Source organism: Ptiloglossa arizonensis, chromosome 8, assembly GCF_051014685.1.
Source record: "Ptiloglossa arizonensis isolate GNS036 chromosome 8, iyPtiAriz1_principal, whole genome shotgun sequence".
NCBI classification, from domain to species: domain Eukaryota; kingdom Metazoa; phylum Arthropoda; class Insecta; order Hymenoptera; family Colletidae; genus Ptiloglossa; species Ptiloglossa arizonensis.
This window is the reverse complement of record NC_135055.1, coordinates 18,171,222-18,191,240: the sequence shown is the minus strand read 5'-3', so window position 1 is coordinate 18,191,240 and position 20,019 is coordinate 18,171,222. Positions and strand designations below refer to the sequence as shown.

At 42.6% G+C, this 20,019-nt stretch overlaps 1 protein-coding gene and 1 long non-coding RNA gene across 3 annotated transcripts in view; one reads left to right on the top strand and one right to left on the bottom strand.

Moving 5' to 3' along the window:
• Positions 1-20,019, top strand: part of Sesn (Sestrin) — a 273,229-nt gene that overhangs the window by 107,978 nt on the left and 145,232 nt on the right. The window lies entirely within an intron of this gene.
• Positions 6,447-8,781, bottom strand: LOC143150176 (uncharacterized). Its single transcript, XR_012992973.1, has 2 exons — positions 7,583-8,781; positions 6,447-7,512 (listed from the first exon to the last, which is right to left on the bottom strand). It is a non-coding gene; the product is annotated as an uncharacterized LOC143150176 (long non-coding RNA).

Sequence of the window (20,019 nt, the reverse complement as noted above, 5' to 3'; positions counted from 1 at the left end):
CTCGCTTTTTGTTCCTGAGACCAGGGATCCTCGAAACGACCGTAACGGTGTTGGTACACGGACGGTGACAGACAGCGGCACGTGACGCTTCCAATTTGGAAAATAACGGAAAATTCGATTCGGTTGGGAGGCTTGGGTGGCTTGGGAGTCTTGGGAGTCTTGGGAGTGTTTGAAGTCTTGGAAGTGTTGAAAGTCTTGGAAGTCGTGGAAGTCTTGGAAGTGTTGAAAGTCTTGGAAGTCGTAGAAGTCTTAGAAGTGTTGACAGTCTTGGAAGTCGTGAAAATCTTGGAAGTTTTGGAAGTCTTGAATGTCTTGAAAGTATTGATGAAAGTTTTAGAAGTCTTGAAAATCTTGAAAGCTCTGAAGTCTGGAAAGTCTTGGAAGTCTTGGAAGTTTTGGAAGTTTTGAAAGTCTTGGAAGTGTTGAAAGTCTTGGAAGTCGCAGAAGTCTTAGAAGTGTTGAAAGTCTTGGAAGTCGTAGAAGTCTTAGAAGTGTTGAAAGTCTTGGAAGTCGTGAAAGTCTTCGAAGTCTTGGAAGTCTTGAATGTCTTGAAAGTATTGATGAAAGTTTTAGAAGTCTTGAAAATCTTGAAAGCTCTGAAGTCTGGAAAGTCTTGGAAGTCTTGGAAGTTTTGGAAGTTTTGAAAGTCTTGGAAGTGTTGAAAGTCTTGGAAGTCGCAGAAGTCTTAGAAGTGTTGAAAGTCTTGGAAGTCGTAGAAGTCTTAGAAGTGTTGACAGTCTTGGAAGTCGTGAAAATCTTGGAAGTCTTGGAAGTCTTGAATGTCTTGAAAGTATTGATGAAAGTTTTAGAAGTCTTGAAAATCTTGAAAGCTCTGAAGTCTGGAAAGTCTTGGAAGTCTTGGAAGTTTTGGAAGTTTTGAAAGTCTTGGAAGTGTTGAAAGTCTTGGAAGTCGCAGAAGTCTTAGAAGTGTTGAAAGTCTTGGAAGTCGTAGAAGTCTTAGAAGTGTTGACAGTCTTGGAAGTCGTGAAAATCTTGGAAGTCTTGGAAGTCTTGAATGTCTTGAAAGTATTGATGAAAGTTTTAGAAGTCTTGAAAATCTTGAAAGCTCTGAAGTCTGGAAAGTCTTGGAAGTCTTGGAAGTTTTGGAAGTTTTGAAAGTCTTGGAAGTGTTGAAAGTCTTGGAAGTCGCAGAAGTCTTAGAAGTGTTGAAAGTCTTGGAAGTCGTAGAAGTCTTAGAAGTGTTGACAGTCTTGGAAGTCGTGAAAATCTTGGAAGTCTTGGAAGTCTTGAATGTCTTGAAAGTATTGATGAAAGTTTTAGAAGTCTTGAAAATCTTGAAAGCTCTGAAGTCTGGAAAGTCTTGGAAGTCTTGGAAGTTTTGGAAGTTTTGAAAGTCTTGGAAGTGTTGAAAGTCTTGGAAGTCGCAGAAGTCTTAGAAGTGTTGAAAGTCTTGGAAGTCGTAGAAGTCTTAGAAGTGTTGACAGTCTTGGAAGTCGTGAAAATCTTGGAAGTCTTGGAAGTCTTGAATGTCTTGAAAGTATTGATGAAAGTTTTAGAAGTCTTGAAAATCTTGAAAGCTCTGAAGTCTGGAAAGTCTTGGAAGTCTTGGAAGTTTTGGAAGTTTTGAAAGTCTTGGAAGTGTTTAAAGTCTTGGAAGTCGCAGAAGTCTTAGAAGTGTTGAAAGTCTTGGAAGTCGTAGAAGTCTTAGAAGTGTTGAAAGTCTTGGAAGTCGTGAAAGTCTTCGAAGTCTTGGAAGTCTTGAATCTCTTGAAAGTATTGATGAAAGTTTTAGAAGTTTTGAAAATCTTGAAAGCTCTGAAGTCTGGAAAGTCTTGGAAGTCTTGGAAGTTTTGGAAGTTTTGAAAGTCTGAAAGTTTTGAACGTTTTGGAAGTTTTGGAAGTTTTGAAAGTCTTGAAAGTCTTGAAAGTCTGAAAGTCTTGAACGTCTTGAAGATCTTGAAAGCTTGGAAGTCTTGAATGTCTTGGAAATCTTGCAAGAATTGATGAAAGATTTGGAAGTCTTGAAAACCTTGAAAGTCTTGAAGATCTTGAAAGCTTGGAAGTCTTGGAAGTCTTAGAAATGTTGGAAGTCTTAGAAATCTCGGAAGTTTTGAAAGCTTGAAAGTCTTAGATGTTTTGAAAGTTTTGAAAGTCTTGAAAGATTTAAAAATCTTGAACGGTCTTGAAAGCTTAGAAGTCTTGAATGTCTTGGAAGTCTTGGAATTCTTGAAAGTCTTGAAAGTTTTGAAAGTCTTAAAAGTCTTGGAAGTCTTGGAAGTCTTGAAAGTCTTGAATGTCTTGAAAGTATTGATGAAAGTTTCGAAAGTCTTGAAAATCTTGAAAGCTTTGAAGTCTTGAAAGTCTTAGAAATCTCGGAAGTTTTGAAAGCTTGGAAGTCTTAGATGTCTTGAAAGTCTTGAAAGTTTTAAAAATCTTGTACGATCTTGAAAGCTTAGAAGTCTTGAATGTCTTGGAAGTCTTGGAAGTCTTGAAAATCTTGAAAGTTTTGAAAGTCTTAAAAGTCTTAAAAGTCTTAAAAGTCTTGGAAGTCTTGAAAGTTTTAAAAGTCTTGAAAGTATTGAAAGTATTGGAAGTCTTGAAAGTCTCGGTCGTTTTGAACGTTTTGAAAGTGTTGAAAGTCTGAATAACTTTGTAAATTATGAATATCTCGACAGTTTTGATAGCTTCGTTGGCTCGAATGTACCGAACGACTTGAATATCTTGAATGTCTTTAATCTCTTGGATCTCTTGAATGTCTCGATCTCTTGCATCTCTTGAGTGTCTCGATCTCTCGAATCTCTCGAGTCTCTTGAATCTCTTGAATCTCTTGCATACATGAATGTCCTAGAAGGCTTGATAATCTTGTAAGTCTTGTTGGCTTAAGTGCCTTGAATGTCACGAATGTTTTAGAAGTCTTAATAATCTTGTAAGTTTTGTTGGCTTGAATGTCTCGAATGTCTCGAATGTCTCGAATGTCTCGAATGTCACGAATGTCTCGAATGTCTTAAATGTCTCGAATGTCCCGAATAACTCGTAACTCTCGTTCGTTTTGAACATTTTCTCGAGCGTCGGAAATCTAACGAGAGTTCGGCAATTCCTTTTTCACTTAAATTGACGTAATTTTTGCATCTTAAAAAAAAAAAAGAAAAAAATTACCCTATCGATTCTTTCCCACTGCTAGACGCGACGCAAGACTCGACTTGATCTCTCTTCGATTAAAAATTACCTCGAGCTCCATCTCGTGCGTTTCTCGAGCAGTTGCGATCCGATAGACTCCTGAACGATCGTACGAACTGGCCGCGATAAAAAAACGGGATCGATAAATCGCTAAAAAGAAAAAAAAAAAAATAAAGAAAGAAAGAAAAAAAAGAAATAGAAACTCGGATTTCTTTGAGCAAAGCTTTCGATCGCGGGTTCGAGGTCTGCGTTCGACACCGTACGAACGCGCTTCGCTTTCGCGCATTGTGTGCAAATTCATAGTAAACGCGGTCTCTCGCGCACCGATCCGTCGCGTGCTCGCGCGCGAATCGCCAATTACATTTACGATCAGCGCAAGCAGCCCTCGTAATGACGAGCGCTCGCGAGCGACACGCACACACGGACCACCCCGTATATGGCCGGTCTTGGTAAGCAGCAGTGGTTGCCAAATCGCGGCTGCTATTAATAAATGGAAAATCATTTGCGTAACGAAAGCGTGGAACCGTCGCGAATTACCGCGTCCTCTTCGTTCCTTATTCGTCCCGCGTTACTCTGTGCAACGTTCCACGCGATCTACGATCAAGGATCTGGCCAATAATCGCCGACGAATGATCGAGGAGCATCGAGAACCAAAAGCAGCCCGATAGAACGTACCGTGAAACTAACGAAGCTTCGGGGACCCCGTCTAGAACGGGCCCCCAAGAGTTACTTATTTATTAGAAGCGGCTTCCAAGTGTTACTTATTCGTTACACGGGGCCCCCAAGAGTCACCTATTTGTCAATTTTTTCATATTTCCTCTAAGGTGAATATTCTAATCTTCCGTGTGACTTCACTCGGAACCTAACGTCTGAAAATTTATCGTACGATGTAGGTGGTAATCGTATAAATTGTTCGATATTCTCCGAGACATTTTTCTATGGAACGTTCCTCTGGGTATTTTGTACAATTCAACGACGATGATGATCGTTTATCGATATCTATGGGTAAGAAAAAATTCTTTGTTACAAAAAGGGGAATAGTAGATTTACGAATATATTTTTTTAGCAGTGTTCACCTTTCGCGAGAGGTTTCGGAACATCGAAAGGGGCCTTTCGAGTAATTATTTTCGATTAGATAGTTTTGCCAGTGTTCTCGATAAATGTGTGGAAGACCAGGTGGTTTCACTTCGTGAAAAATTGTTAATTGGAGCAATCGTAGATCACGATTGGCGATCGGCAACCGGACTCTATTCAATCGAACGATTAAAAATACCACCTCGGTGTTTGCTATTAAGGCGATATCGTGAATAATAATCGACAATGCGCTCATCGTTGATGATCTATGGGTGGTATCGGGAACGCTTTTTTTAGAAATGCGCATAACGATTAAAGCCGTCTCACCGAGCGGAGCGTTCGATTCGTTTGTTTGCCGCGTTTTCATGTACTTGGCGATAAATATAGACGATTGGCTCGCGCAACAACGCGGAAAACTGACCTCGGACTAACCGTAGCGGTGAAACCGGGAAACGGTACCGGGGTCTGTTCGGTGTAAACGTAATTAAACAAACAATGAACGTAACGCGTTGCACGGGGACGGTTGTGCTCGATGGAGAACACTTCTGCGTCGTTTTATCGTCTTTCGTTTAACCCGGGCCCGGAGGAACAATCGTTGCATTGTATATCGGGTTGATAGGGGGAGGGAGGGAGAAATAGAGAGGAGGAGAGAGAAAAAGGTAGAGAGGAACAGGGAAAAATCGAGGGAGAGAGTAAGAGAGAAATAGAGAGAAATAGAGAGAATAGAGAGAAATAGGGAGGAATAGAGAGGGATGTAGAGAGAGGAATAGAAAGGGAGCTAGAGAGAAAAGTAGAGAAGTAGAGAGGGAAATAGAGAAGTGAAGAGAAAAATAGAGGAGTAGAGAGCAAATTAGAGGAATAGAGACAAAAATAGAGCAGTAGGAAAATAGAGAGGGAAATAGAGCAAAGTAGAGAAGTAGAGAGAGTAACAGAGAAGTAGAGAGAAACATAGAAAGGAAAATAGAGAGAAAAATTGAGAGGGGAAATAGAGAGAAAAATTGAGAGGGGAAATAGAGAGAAAAATAGAGAAGTAACGAGAGCAATAGAGTAGCGGAGAGAAAACTAGAGTGAAGAATAAAGAGTGAGACGGAGAAGTGAAGAGAAAACTATAGAGAAAAGTAAAGAGAGAAATAGAGAGGGGGAAATAGAGAGAAAAATAGAGAAGTAACGAGAGCAATAGAGTACCAGAGAGAAAACTAGAGTGAAGAATAAAGAGTGAGACGGAGAAGTGAAGAGAAAACTATAGAGAAAAGTAAAGAGAGAAATAGAGAGGGGGAAATAGAGAGAAAAATAGAGAAGTAACGAGAGCAATAGAGTACCAGAGAGAAAACTAGAGTGAAGAATAAAGAGTGAGACGGAGAAGTAAAGAGAAAAGTATAGAGAAAAGTAAAGAGAGAAATAGAGAAAAATATAGATTGAGAAGTAGAGAGAGAGAGAGTAAAAATAATTAGAGAAATAAATAGAGACGAAAAGAGAGAAAAAGAGGAGACAAATCTGTTTCCAGATGGAAGAGCGAGGAGAGGGGAAAAAGGAAAGGAAAAACGTGTACGATCGAGTCGAAGGGTGTCGTGGCGTAAATCGCGGTTCGAGACATTTTTCGATTCGCGATTATGACACGGTTTTGCACATCTGGAACGATATTCGATCGCCCAACGTCCAGATCGCTCGCATCGATACACCGTGACGAGTGCACTTCGCAGCTGGTGCACCGGGGATGCTAATAAAAGCGATCGGATTGGATCGGGCCGGGTCCATGAACGCCCGGGGAGTCTGTGCGCACGGCGTAGAAGTGCGTGGTAATTAGTTGCGGTCGGATTCAGATTGAAATTACCGGGTCATTGCGGTTGTAGGCGATAAAGACTGTTCCCGTTACGTTGGTCGTTTCTCGCGCATACGCGGCGAATGCGCGCGCAGCCTCGAGCGAGCGTTTCGTTTTGCGCCGACCTGCCCCGAGGAATTGGGCCCACCTCGATCCTTACTGGAAATCCATAGAAAAATGAAAAACGAAAGAAAAAAGAAAAAGAAAATTCTACGCTCGAGGTAATAGATTTTCAAGTTTCGAATTTACCAATTCGCGCAATCCGAATCTCTTCAACGCGATCGGCACTGTTTCGTTCAAGAGCTTGCTCGAGAAGTATATCGCGCGTTATTTTTTACTAAGCGATTCGTTACACAAGTTTTACCATTCACCGAACAAAATTATCGAGCGATCAAATGTTATACATCGAAGAAAAATGATTGTCGAGGAAGGAGGTTGGAAAGTTATTTACACCGTAAAATATCCCACTCTCTACCAAATAGTTTCTTTAACGACGTATTTTTCACACAGTTCTCCATCTCATTTTTTCTATTTTTCTCTCGTCTTCCTTCCTACTTCTAAACCAGTTTGCGAGAATAATGAATATTTATTGTACTTTCTGTTCTCAATACGAGTACGCTACGACAACAATTTTCAAAGCGATCAGGTATTCAGCTTACAGTGAAACAGGTCGCACATCTCGATCTCCTAGAAGAGACGTTCGAGCTACTCGATTCTCCTCGAGTACTCGAACAGCACTCTTACACATCCTCGTGGCTCTAAAACCATTGCAGCGTCACCCAGTCTAGAGCAGCGAGCACTCGACGCATTCTTTCGTTGGTGTATCGCGAGCCATTTTCGTACCGCAGCTGTTATTGCTAGCTTCCGAATAAAACCACGAGAAACTACTTGCTTTAACACTACATTTACCAACCGGTCGAAACGACTGGTTTCGACTCACTGATATCTGAACGAAGCGGGTATAAATTTACCCTTGAATCTACCAAAAGATGAGAAAAAAATATCAAATGCTCCGTTAAATATTAACATTGCCAATTACGAGATTTAATCCCAACGTTAACGTCTCTCCGTGTTACGTTTCGAGATTCCAGGTCTCTTCGACACCGAAAATTTCCCTCGGTCGACGAAATGGAATTTCGCAACGTGTAATCGCGACTGGTATCATCTGGGAGTCGGTCTCTCCAACAATTTTCGTTTCGTTCGTACAGATCGAATCCACGAACCAGGCCGAAGAATGGAACGTACGATTTGCTTCTTCCTTTACTCGACACACTTCTCGACTACCGTCTATTTATATCGTAAGTAAAGTCGGGTGTAGCTCGGCGAGTTTGAGAGATGACAGACATATTTGCTGATGCGATTTTACGGGACTATCAATAGCCTTAATGGTGGGTCTGTTGTTCTGGAACGCGGTGGATTAATGCCTGCGCTAGATCCGTCCTGAATGTTCCTCTCTTTCGTAAACACACTTCGGAACCAACCTGTCTTGTAATGCCACTGTTAGTAGGATACACGGACTCTGTCGAGTCTGTGTATCCGAGTATCACGTACCGTGGTGTCCAACTTTAGGTGCTTGTTTATCTTCGCCAGAAGGATTCCAGGACCCGTATTTTCGTATTTTCGTGCGACCAGTTTCGTCGTCGGAGGGTTCTTCCGGTCGTCGATACCTTGTTCCACGTACACCCTGTACATCCGTTCAGGTTTTGCGTTTCCCAAACGTTTCCGACCGCGGCCCACTTGGACCCGAAGCACATAACTCAGGAGGCCCCGTTGGCCTCTCCCGTAACGCTCATTCGCTGGTAAGTTGTATTTTATTCTCCGAAGCGAGTCTACGAGTACTGCTCCAGGTGTAAAGTTATCGACTTCGCGGTCACGGGACTCGAATCGAATGCAACGTTAAAGATTCTATCCTAATTCGTTTGTCTCGAGATCGGTGTTTCGCGAAAAGTTCGAAAAAACGAGGACAGTTTCTCAAATCGAGGCATTGTTAACCTTCCGATTGTTTCGATAAGTGTGTTTTCCGGAGAGAAAATTCTACTCTTAGAATTGTTTCGAGTAGAAAGTTCTAACCTTCGAATTGTCTCGAAACATGTATTTTCTAATCGAGAAACTCTTAATCCTTCAATTGTATCGAAAGATTGTTTTTCAGTGAGAAAATCTTAAGCTTCCAACGGTCTCGAAAAGTGTGCTCTCTAGCGAAAAATTCCTAACCTTTCGACTGTCTCGAAAAATGTATTTTCTAGCGAGACTTCCCAGAATCGTCGACGGTAAACAACAGGTAGCGTTAGAAGTCCGCGCCAAATAATTTGGCCGGTCAGGGCCAGCGGTGGATAGATCCCACTCTTATTTATTTCAACGAGGATTCGCGACGTTGCCAGAACTCGTGCACGTTACGACGCTCCGCTGTTTATTTCGACCCACGACTTTTTCCAAATTTATCCGATCTCGACGACGCAACGCTTCGTTTACGCAAGGTTCTCCCGTTTGTCCGTCAGTTTGCTCGTTTGTCTGTTCGATTTCCTGCCGCGTTTCTTCACCTCGTTTTATCGAATAAATAATTTCGAGCTATTCTCACGATTCTTCACAGTCGTGGGAACATCGAGCGTCGCGACGATACGTACGAAAGGACGCGTGGGCGGATCAACGAAGGGTGTAGTGGGGGAAGTTGTCGAAATTCCGCCCTTTTGATTTTCATCGATTCTTTTCGTCGAAACAATAGGCCTTTTTTCTCTCCCCCTACTTTTCTCTCAGCTTTTCCCCCACTCTCTCAACTTTTGCCCCTCCCTTTCTCTCGCTACTTCTTCCCCCACTTTCTCAACTTTTGCTCCTCCCTTTCTCTCGCTACTTCTTCCCCTACTTTCTCAACTTTTGCTCCTCCCTTTCTCTCGCTACTTCTTCCTCCACTTTCTCAACTTTTACTCCTCCCTTTCTCTCGCTACTTCTTCCCCCAATTTCTCAACTTCTGCTCCTCCTTTTCTCTCGCTACTTCTCCCCCCACTTTCTCAACTTTTGCCTCCACTCTCTCGATTTCTGCCCCTTCCTTTCTCTTTTGATTCCTTCTCCTATTCTCTCAACTTCTGCCCCGCCCTTTCTCTCACTCTTTCTTCCCCCACTCTCTCAACTTCTGCCCCGCCCTTTCTGTCGCCTTTTCCCCTACTCTCAACTTCTACCCCGCCCTTTCTCTCGCAGTTTCTTCCCCCCACTCTTCTCTCTCGCGACTTCTCCTTCAAGGCCTCGTTCTTACAGTGACACGTGCTTCTGTTTGCAAAGAGTGGCGCCAAACCGCTCGACAGGACCGCCGCGTGTCCCACATCGAGGTATTCGTGCGATCGCGCGATTCGAGTGTGCTCGAGTTCGTGTGTGCGCGCGCCCACGTACACACTCGCGCACACGTACACACGTGGAACAAGGAAGAAGTAGTCCGTCGACGAGGAACTTTTAATAGCCGGTTTTGGGAGACGTGTCAAGGACGAGTCGTTCTCGAGAGGGACCGCTTATCCACGATGACCACATTGCACAAAGCAAGTCACGATAATGGATTCAGGGGGATTTCCATCAGTAGGGTTTGAGAAATTGATTTCCTTAATCGAATTTTCCGGAAGATTCATCATCGAATCCACATCCTTGAATCTTCTACTTTTTCACCTGTCGCGAAGTTCGATATGGTTGCCACGATCTCGAAATCTTCCACTAAAATCTAGAAAGTTAAATTAGAATTTCGGAGAGGATTTCCATTAGAAACATTAGAAAATCGATTTGTTGAATGTACGTCTTTCAATTTTCAATTTCGTTAGCTCTGGATAAAATTCAGTATTCAATCATCGATTAAAAATACGAAAGGTTACATTGTAGTCTTCGTTCGTGGATCTGCATGAAGAAAATTTGGAAAAGTTTCTAATTTTGCAAACGATCCGTTCTTGAGAATCTTCCCCGTCGTCCGCGAGCGAGTCTTTCAATTGTTCCAATTTCTTCGGCAGCCTGCCCAAGAATTGCGACACTGTCTCTCGGCGAAACGCAACAAATTAAATTACAATTTTACACTCCGGTGGGGGCGATAGCCGCGCTCGTATACTTCAATAATTTGTTCGTTCCATCTGTTTCCTATCCGTGGAACGGTGCCAATCGTGCCGATAGTAAAAACACCTTTGCTTGGACAGCGGATGCATCGCAGCACGGAACGCCTGAAATAATTATTGCAACGCGTTAAAGAAATCCAAACGATAAAATTTCGTGGCTCGATAAATATCACCGCCGAAAGTCCGTGCAATTAAATCCCCCGTTGAACAAACGTTCAATAATTGCCTGCACGATTAATCGTCTTCTTAATGGGAATCCCCCCCACCCCCCACCCCCTCACAATAAAAGCCCGCGACTCGATCGTCGGGAACAGGATTTATCGTTCGCTTTGTTTTCCTCCACGTATTATGCAATTTGAATCGATTTACGCAAGCCCGTGTTATATGATGCAATATCGAAGAGGAGTGATATCAGAGCATCGAGCACGTGACGGACAAGTGGCGCCACGAAGTCACGATTTTTCGAAATCGAGAGGGACCGAGCCGAGTAATGTTTTTTCGCAAATAGTTTCATCGGTCGTGCGGTGATTCCGCTACGATCGACGATCCAACGAATTCGTGTAGGTGTTCCCCTCGATCACGTGTCCTCTCTATTCGGTACACAAGCAGATTACGTAACGCGATTATAATGTTAAATCGAACGAATCAGCATATGTTTACTAGATTTAATTAGCACGGTTGTTACTTTGTATCTTATATCCACTACTCGACACGGTAACTGTGGTTTAATAGACGTAAGCGGTTAGTATGTTATATATGTTTCGTTTAAGGTCGCCGGTGTGGTGCAATCGCGACGAAGATTTTATTTAACGTATAGACTTTGAAACGATTCTTCATTAGGAGAATTGATTTTTTTAAATCTTGCGTTCTCGGTTAACGCGCGTGTATCTTCTACCGAGCCACGAGTGGATGTTTCCGAATCTTCTATTTTTCGAGCTGTGCTTGAAATTGCGATTGTACGAAAATCTTTTATTAAAGTATGCGGTAAAGTTCTCGTGTCGTTCGTTTTGGTATCATGGTCATTCGGAGCGCGTAATTTTCGTCGCGATGTTGGAAGCGAAACTGACGAGCAACGTGCATTCGAATCGAACAGGGAACGTTTGTTTTTCGAACGACCGTGCGATAGAAATCGATACGAACTTCGTTCGAGTGGCTCGGGCTCGCGTGTCTTCTTATCCGAGGAAACTCGTACACGGTGAGCAACAAACAGGGTGCGCTATCTGAGTTAACTCCGATACGAGAACGATCGCGTTAACATTGTCCCCTGTGATCGGAGAAACTGTACGATTTTATAAAAATATATTTTTAGAGCTTTATCTGAAAATTCAAAACAATAAGTCCTGGTGGAATATTTTATAAACAGCGCGCGTGTCATATTTGCGAACGTATTGTCACGAAACCGAACTGATCGAGACTTCGCAAAATATAATAATTACGAAGGTATAACATTTTCAGACACGTCGTTTGTAATCGTTGTTTTCTTCAATTCGTTTTAATTTTATATTTAGAGAAACCGGGAAATGTTAACCGTAATATTCTCAAACGGTAGTGAATTTTGTCATAAATTATTGGTTCGTTAATTTTGTTCAATTATTTCCTCTCTCGGATACCTCGAGCAGAAACTTAACAATCGAGAGAAAACTTCTTTGGTACAACCAGTAACGATGGTAAGTGACATTGCACGAAATTAATATCTTCTCATCGTTCTATTGTTTTCTACTCGGCGAATTACTGTTCACTGCTTCGATAAATAATAACCGAACAACGAACCGGAGCCCTTCGATGACGAGTAATTTGAATTAAAATTAATGTTTCCTCCGTTGGCGATTACAAAAGGTTTAGTGCATCGATGAATAAAAATGTGAGAACAATCATCAAACTCAAGGACGAATAATAAACTAACCCTTCGTCGATAAGTGACATTGAACGAAATCGACTACTTTCGTACCGTGTGTCGCTCTGACCGAGATAATGATTACTTTGCAATAATAAGAAAACAATTATACACGGAGCGCGTGCATCGCGAGGATGACCTTAGCTTTCGACCTCTGCAACCTGGTTATCCCGAGTTAATCTCGTTTCGCGTGAAGTTCAACAGATCGAAGGTAGGGAGTACAATAATCCCAGATAACGTGACCGATCGTACGTAACGTTTTCATACTGTTCACGGCGTTGTGAATCATTCCCGTTTCCACCCTACCGGTTAAGGAAGACTCGCGGCTATCGAAGTACGATTGACTTCGGCACGCGTGCCGCGGCGTTACGCGAAATATTAATCGTGGCCTTGCCAGGCTATAGTTAGCCGAGTGGCATCTTTCGCATAGGTTATCGCGTAATTATTAACCGGTTCGGATGTAAATAGAACAGGATAATGGACGGTGTGCACGAGCGCGAGCGAATACTTTTCGCGATGTAGTTTTTCATCCCGAATAAAAAAAAGAAAAAGAAAAAAAGAAGCACGATTTACATTCGAACGACAACGTTGAATATTCATCGGTATGGTAATTCGAGCGCGGCCATCGTGGGCTCGGTTCTTCCATCGAGGATCGACGGAACAATGACGGGGGTGTTCGGTTCGCGATCGATTTTCTGAAAAATCTATCCCTCCTGGATGGAATATTTTTGAAATCGATGCACGCTCCAATTTTTTTCTTTTTTTTCGTTTTTTCTCGTTCTGCTCGAAGAATCTCGTCGTTTCGTTTCCTTTTAAATTATACTCGGTCTGATTTTTCGCGACAATGGAAAGTATCTACGTTGGAGTTTCTACATTTTTCGCTTTGGACAGTCTCCAAGGTGTTATTTGACGGTACGAGGGGATCGTTCGTGCCTCGTTAAGAGTCGTCGGACAGTATCTGCTGATTGTAAGGGATGTTTCAGCAGGAGATTTTTTGTAGAATATTTCTTTCCTTTGTGTAGAGGTACAAGTGTAGAGATCTGGTCCAAACGTTCCGAAGTACACGTGGATCGAGAAATTTCAGAGTACACTTGGGTTTAACCTAAAAATTTCGAAATACACGTAGATCTATTCTAAAAATTTCAAGGTACATTTAGACTTTATTCTAAGAATTTTTAAGTACGCGCAGATCCGAGTCGAACATTTCAAGGACCATATAGATCTATCTTAAAGATTTCAAGATACACCTAGACTTAACCTAAAAATTTCAAGGTGCACATAGATCCGTCCGAAAAATTTCAAACTACACCTAAAACTAACCTAAAAATTCCAAAGTACACCTAGACTTAATAAAAAAATATCAAGGTACACACAAATCCGTCCTAAAAATTTTAAACTACCCCTAAAATTAACCTAAAATTTCCAATGTACACCTAGACTTAACCTAAAAATATCAAAGTATACACAGATCCGTCTGAAAAATTTCAAACCACACCTAAAACTAATTTAAAACTTCCAAAGTACGTTACACCTAACCTAAAACTTCCAAAGTACGTTACACCTAACCTAAAACTTCCAAAGTACACTTAGACCTAACCCAAAAATTCCAAAGTACGCTTAGACCTAACTTAAAACTTCCAAAGTACGTTACACCTAACCTAAAACTTCCAAAGTACGTTACATCTAACCTAAAACTTCCAAAATACACTTAGACCTAACCTAAAGCTTCCAAAGTACGCTTAGACCTAACCTAAAAATTCCAAAGTATCCCTAAGACACGAATGGAAAACAAAACGTTCGATTTTCCCATTTCGTAGAAACTCGATTCTTTCAACGATGAATTCCCGATCGGTTCGAATAAAAATCGTTTCTAAAAACGATTCCTCTCGAAGAATCGGACACACCGTGGTGAACGATGCTCCCCACTCCGTTCGTCGTGGCTGAACGATTTCCGTCACCGATCGCTCCGTTTGAACAAATCGCGCGCGTTCGTCCCGCGGTTTCTTGTTTTCCCGTTTACGTAAACCACCACCCAGCCACCCACGCAACGCGTTCCCGTGGTCGCTATCTCTTTTCCGTTCTCGGTTTGCTCTCTTTCTCCCATTTACGCGTTCACCCTTTGAACCGCGTTTTATCTGGCCGTTATAATTAGCCGCGCGAGGACAACGAATAACAGCAAAGAAAGAAAATAACGCGAGGTTATTAACACATTGATTGTTATGCAAAAGCGTCGCCGCGGCCTTTTATCCCGCGGCGGTTGTATCTTTCGACGATCGGGTTCGTTAGCATATATCGTTTCGTCGGTGAGGCGTTAGGTTCGCTACGCGCGGACGCGTTGCGGTAAACGCAATTTAATGGCGAAACAGTTCCAGGAACACCGAAGGTGACTCCGCTCGACGACCACACGATTAACGAGAAAATGTAACGCGAGGTTATTAACGCGTTCAGCGCTAGCTAAGCGTTGCAATTCCTCCCTCCCTACATTCTTTTTCTTTCTTTTTTTTATTCGCAAACACGGATCGCGTGCACTTTCAACGATCAAACGGTTCGAACTTCGCAGCACTGTTTGACCCCAAGGGTGAAACGCGTCAGGTTGTTCCATCGGGCGTTGAAGTCGCCACGCGGTCGCTACGGTATCCTTGGTACTCGTTACGATTGAAATTTCAATTCGAAGGAATATCGAAATCTGTGATTTTGTACCATTTTTGAATGTTCAAGTTTGAATTTAAATCCTCTACGATCGACCCAAACGATCGGAAATTACAAATATCTAATTGTATCGCTGTTTCGATTTCTTAATTTTCAATCTCGCAGTAGATTTTCTCTCTTTCTTCATCTCGATCGACTTACAGTCGAGAAAGAGTATTTCTTTTTCGATGGCACAGTAAATGACAAATCTATCATTTTATTTACCGTGGATACTATTGTGTTCGGAAAGTCATTTCGTTTTCCAAAATGGAGAATATATAATTTAATAAAATGTTTCTACACTCTATGAGTAGAATACTTTCCGAACGACCCAATGCTTTAAAATTTTCAACTTTGAATGACTCTACGTAACTCTACGCGTTACGAATCCTCTATGATCGACCCAAACGATCAGAAGCTACAAACACCTAATTCTATCACTGTTTCCATTTCTTAAATTCAAATTCTCCACGCGGAGAATCTCTCAACGAATGTTCCCTCTTTCTCCATCTCGATCTCACTCACACGATCGAGAAAAAGTATTCCTTTTTTAAAAGAAAAAAAAAAAAAAAAACCCAGAAAACTTTCGACGACAAAACGACGATTCCCGTTACAAATTCGTTCCGATCGAAATACGACGCTGAAACATACGTCGAGGGATCACGGTTTCCCGAGACACGGTCGTTTCACGATCGGAATATCGCTGTTTCGAGCGTAACGGACGTCATTCTCGATTTATCTTCGCGTTCTCGAGAAAACGCGTCCGTCCCCCTCCTACTTGGACCCTCTCCTATCGCGGAGGAGTTGATCGTCGAACCCGGTTCAATTATATGCTAATTGCACGGATCGAGCATTACTCGCTATTGAAAATAACAAACCGCCGCGCGGTACGGGACGGGACGGGAGGGAGGGGGGGATACCGTGGAAGAAGGCATCGACTGGTAGGAAAAAATGCATTTGCATGCCGGTGACTCTTTCATTGCGTTCGTTTATCGGGGAGGTAGGTGGGAGGGGTTCGAGGATTTATTGACGACCGGTGCCGATAAAGCGACGTCGAACGAGCTGCGGAGAATGGCGCGGTGAAAGTATCCGCTGGGATTGGAAAGCCATCGAGGAAGGGGGCGGGGCGTGAGACGGTGGCGATCCTACGGGGTAGGAAAAATTCGATAAGAGCTCGCCGCAGAACGAACCGGCCACTTAATCGTCCGATTGACCCTCTGCTCCGACTCGGTTCGACTAAACTGGCAATCAGTAATTGTGTCAGACGACCGGGTGCCCTTGTTGACAGCGCTCGGTGTCAGCAACCGTCCCGTCGTGGTTATTGAATATTCGGTGGCGATTTTTATGCGATATTTTCGTGCGTCAACCGTGCTGTTTACATTCGGAGGGAACCAAGAAGATACACGTTTCGTAACGAGGATCCACGTTGCGTAACGCGAGATCGTTCATTAGTTTATCGAGCTTCTTTATCGCGTCTAGGTAACCATGTACGGGGACAAAGGTTCGATCATCGCGAGGAAGAACATGGGAAAGAGACGATGATACGCGTGTACGGAGGAAATGCACATGGGAACAGAGCTCTTGAAATTTTATGGTTTTATAGATACGGAAAGTAGGTGTAACGTGGGTATGGAGTGTGTTGGGTAAATTGATGGGAACGAGGGGTTGTAAATTTGTTGTAGTAACAAGGTTTTGTTTTTTCTGGGTGTGATAGAGGTTAATGGGTTATTGGATATGGAATAAGGTTTACGAAGTGATAGGATAGTAATAGTATTATACTTCTTGGAGGGTGTTTTCTAGATATGGAAAACTCGAGTAAGATTCACACGGAATATATTTCCCCAAAGATACAATAACATCGATAAGCTTCCAATTGGCGCAAGCCTCCCGAAACGTTATTTTCTTCTTTCCTCGACTATGTATTATAAAAACCTGTAACGTTTAGTATTTCTAAATAGTATTTTAAAATCGTGGCCAGTCTCTCTAAAAATTACCATACGTTTACCATAAATATGCTTCGTACACGTGCACGCGATAAATGCATAAAATTTGTTGGAATGCTCGTTAATGTTGCTAACGTTGTTCTACAGTCTACATGCTCTAGATACACGATAGTCTGCGCGTTATGTTTATTTATTTTAATTCACGACTTTATCCGCCATACCAAGGAGGGCAAAATCTCCAATCTCAGTTACATGAGTACAGACACTAAGAATTTCTATTACTTTGTTCTATTTTTATTTATTTTACACGAACAAAATATCCAAACCACGCGAGTGGATACGGGCGACATCTACGTTGCTCTATTTTCATTTATTCCATTCACCAATTTCGTTCTCCGTATCGAGGATGGTAAAATTTCCAATCTGAACTGCACGAGTAAAGGTAACACAAGAGAGTAAAATTCGAGCGCAACTCCGAATCGCAGGATCGTACACAACCGTTTTCTCGTGCAAGCAAAGGTTGTGTCTCCTCCGTTCGGAAATAGCATCGTCAGCGACGGATTACACGAATTCGGAGCAGATATTGTTACCTCGATTCGGTAATCTCCCGATTTGGAGCAGACGATAATGTTCGCGCGTCCGTAAGTGGGATTCAGGCGACGACGAGGCGCATAATTGATCTTGGCGATGCCTGGCCGAAACGTGGCCGGATATCACCAATTATCCGGTTGCAGTCGCATGTTCGACCGTGTCCCCTATCCGTTAACTCGTGGTTCTTCTTTCGTTTCATTTTATTTTATTTTATTTCAATTTTTCTTTTTTCTTTTTCTTTTTTTGGCTTCTTCTCTTTTCTTCTTTCTTCTCTGCACAGTGCAACGGTGCAGTGTGCACCGCGAATTCGCTAGAGCGACCGTGCAAAGTTACGATTGGCTCTCCTACGTCACTGTATGGATTATAGTCCAGCCGCGATACACCCGGGTCAAACTCCCTGTTATCGCCACGTATGAGAATACGTATGCTCGTGAATATGTACTTGGGTACGGTCGATCGATCTTCACCGATCTCGAGCCAATGGCAGAAATCGACGCAGTCTCGCGAGAGTCGAAGGAACAGTCGATCCCTCGATAACGGGTGAACGGTCAGGAACACGAGTAATCGAGACGTTGCGCAGAGACGTTTTGTTATCTTTATGGTGCAGAATATGGGGAGCACGAACACGATTCGGTTTCGAATTCTTCGAATCGAATTCTACCGGATCGAATTACGATCGATGTGCATTCGAGGGAATGCTTCGGGTCGGTTTAAACGATTATTGGTTTTGAAATTTTGTTTTGAAAAGTTCCAGACGAATCGAATGGTATTTGTGAGCGATGAACGATTGCTATGTGTTTGTATTGGTATTTAGCACGATTGTATTAAGAGTATATTGTAAGCTTCGTTTGATTAAAATTTCATTAGTTTGGAATTTTTAGAAAAGTGTAATCTCGATTAAATAATATTTGTCGTGGATTAAACGATTGCTTGTTCTTTTTATTAACGTTGAATGTAAGGGAAGTATTGAACGCAATCGAGCAGTGTTAAAGAAAATGTGTTCCATTTAGATACAATTTTACTAATTTTCAAATTTGTAGAAAAGGGTAATTTAGATCGAGTAATATTTACTGTGGACCAATTTCTCAGACTTTTCACCAGCATTGAATGCAACAGAAATATTCAACGATGGAAGTGTGTTATAGGTACATTGTAGATAACAATGTTCCCGATTTGTAAATATCCAAAAAAGTGTGATCTTGATCGAATAATATTCACTACAAAGGAAACAATTTTTCAGACTTTTCACGAGCATTGGAAAATGCAACAGAAATAATTCCTCGCGATCGAAACGATCGAGCCGGTGCATTGTTCCGAGAAAGACGACGAAACGAACTGCTGCACCGCGATGCACAATCATCGAAAGATAATATACACCGCGTAACGAGTACGGACCGCGATGCAGATATCCGCAACAGGACCATCTGTGACCTGTCACGAGCCACGTAAAACGAACCAACGAGATCGTTCAAGTTATGGATGGACAGTACGCGAAAAATGCAAGTTCCGTGCCAGCTACGAAGATCGACGTCACAAGGTTAAATAAATCCCGGGTAAAAACCACGAGAACGATTGAATTTCGGTGGTTCGATCAATCTTCCGGTTATTAGCTCGCCTGTCAGCGAAATCGTTCGGTCGTCAGGGAAATTGAAAAAAAAAAGAAAAGAAAAATAGAAAAATAAAAAAATAAAAACCAACCCAACCTGCACCTAAACGTCGAATGGAAAAAAGCTTCGAACGGGCTGCAGAAAGGGCGAAGAGGGGGAAGTTCGACAGATAACGAAGCAAATTGAATCAACGAGCAACAATGGCGCGCTTTCAACCCAGTGAACGACGGTTCACTGTGTCTGTAAAACAGCGCCAATTTATCGCCAAACGCTCTATCTCGTTGCTAAGTTTCTAACTGGGCGTATCGTAGAAAAACAACGAAACTGGGTCAGTCGAAAGAGTAATATGCGCGTAAACAGTTTCACGGGTACGATGAAGAAAAAAGGGGGAAAAAAAGCAACAACGGGGGGAAAAAAAAACAAAATGTAGTGGGGGGGAGGGGAACGAAGAAACACACTCGCTATCACGAACGAGCCGGAGAAGCACGTCGCCAATCGGTTCGCGAGCACAACCTCGTTCTACCAATCGGAAGTCGAAGCGCGCCTACGCGTTTTCGTAGACGCGGCGTGGACGAGTTCTTTCGAAGTGCATCGAGTGCATCCTCGTCGCGCGACGGTGCATCAATCGAAGCTTTCGTTCCGCGAGGAGCGCGCTTCTCTTTTCCTCTCGGTGATTCTTTTCTCGTTTCTCGTTTCTTTTCTCTCTTTTCTTTCTTTTTGTTTCTTCTCTTTTCTTTTTTTTTCTTCTTTTTGTTTGTTTGTTTGTCCTTTTTTTTCTTTGTTTCTCGAGGCACTCGCGCGCTGGCAGAGGAACTGCCTGTAACGATAACGACACCGATAGCGAACGATAAGAATAATCGTTTGCTCCTATTACCGACGATGCGCCATTTCCTGCTTGTTCGATCGCTCGGTGCCGCGATCTCGCGCGCGGAGGGTATGTAGGTCATAAGTTTACGTAATAATCAATTATGCGAGTTCAACACCAGCGGATCGTCTCTTCTGCGCGTTAATCGGTCGTTTCTCTTCGTTTATTTCCAACCGGACGTTACACTCTCGAAACGCTCGCGAAAACGATGCGACGCGATCTCGGTCGATCGAGAGACACTAACGCAGGGAGGACGACACTAGCTCGAGTATTTTGGCAAAGGCTTGAAATCCACGCCAGAGGAATAATTGTGAAATTTTTCTC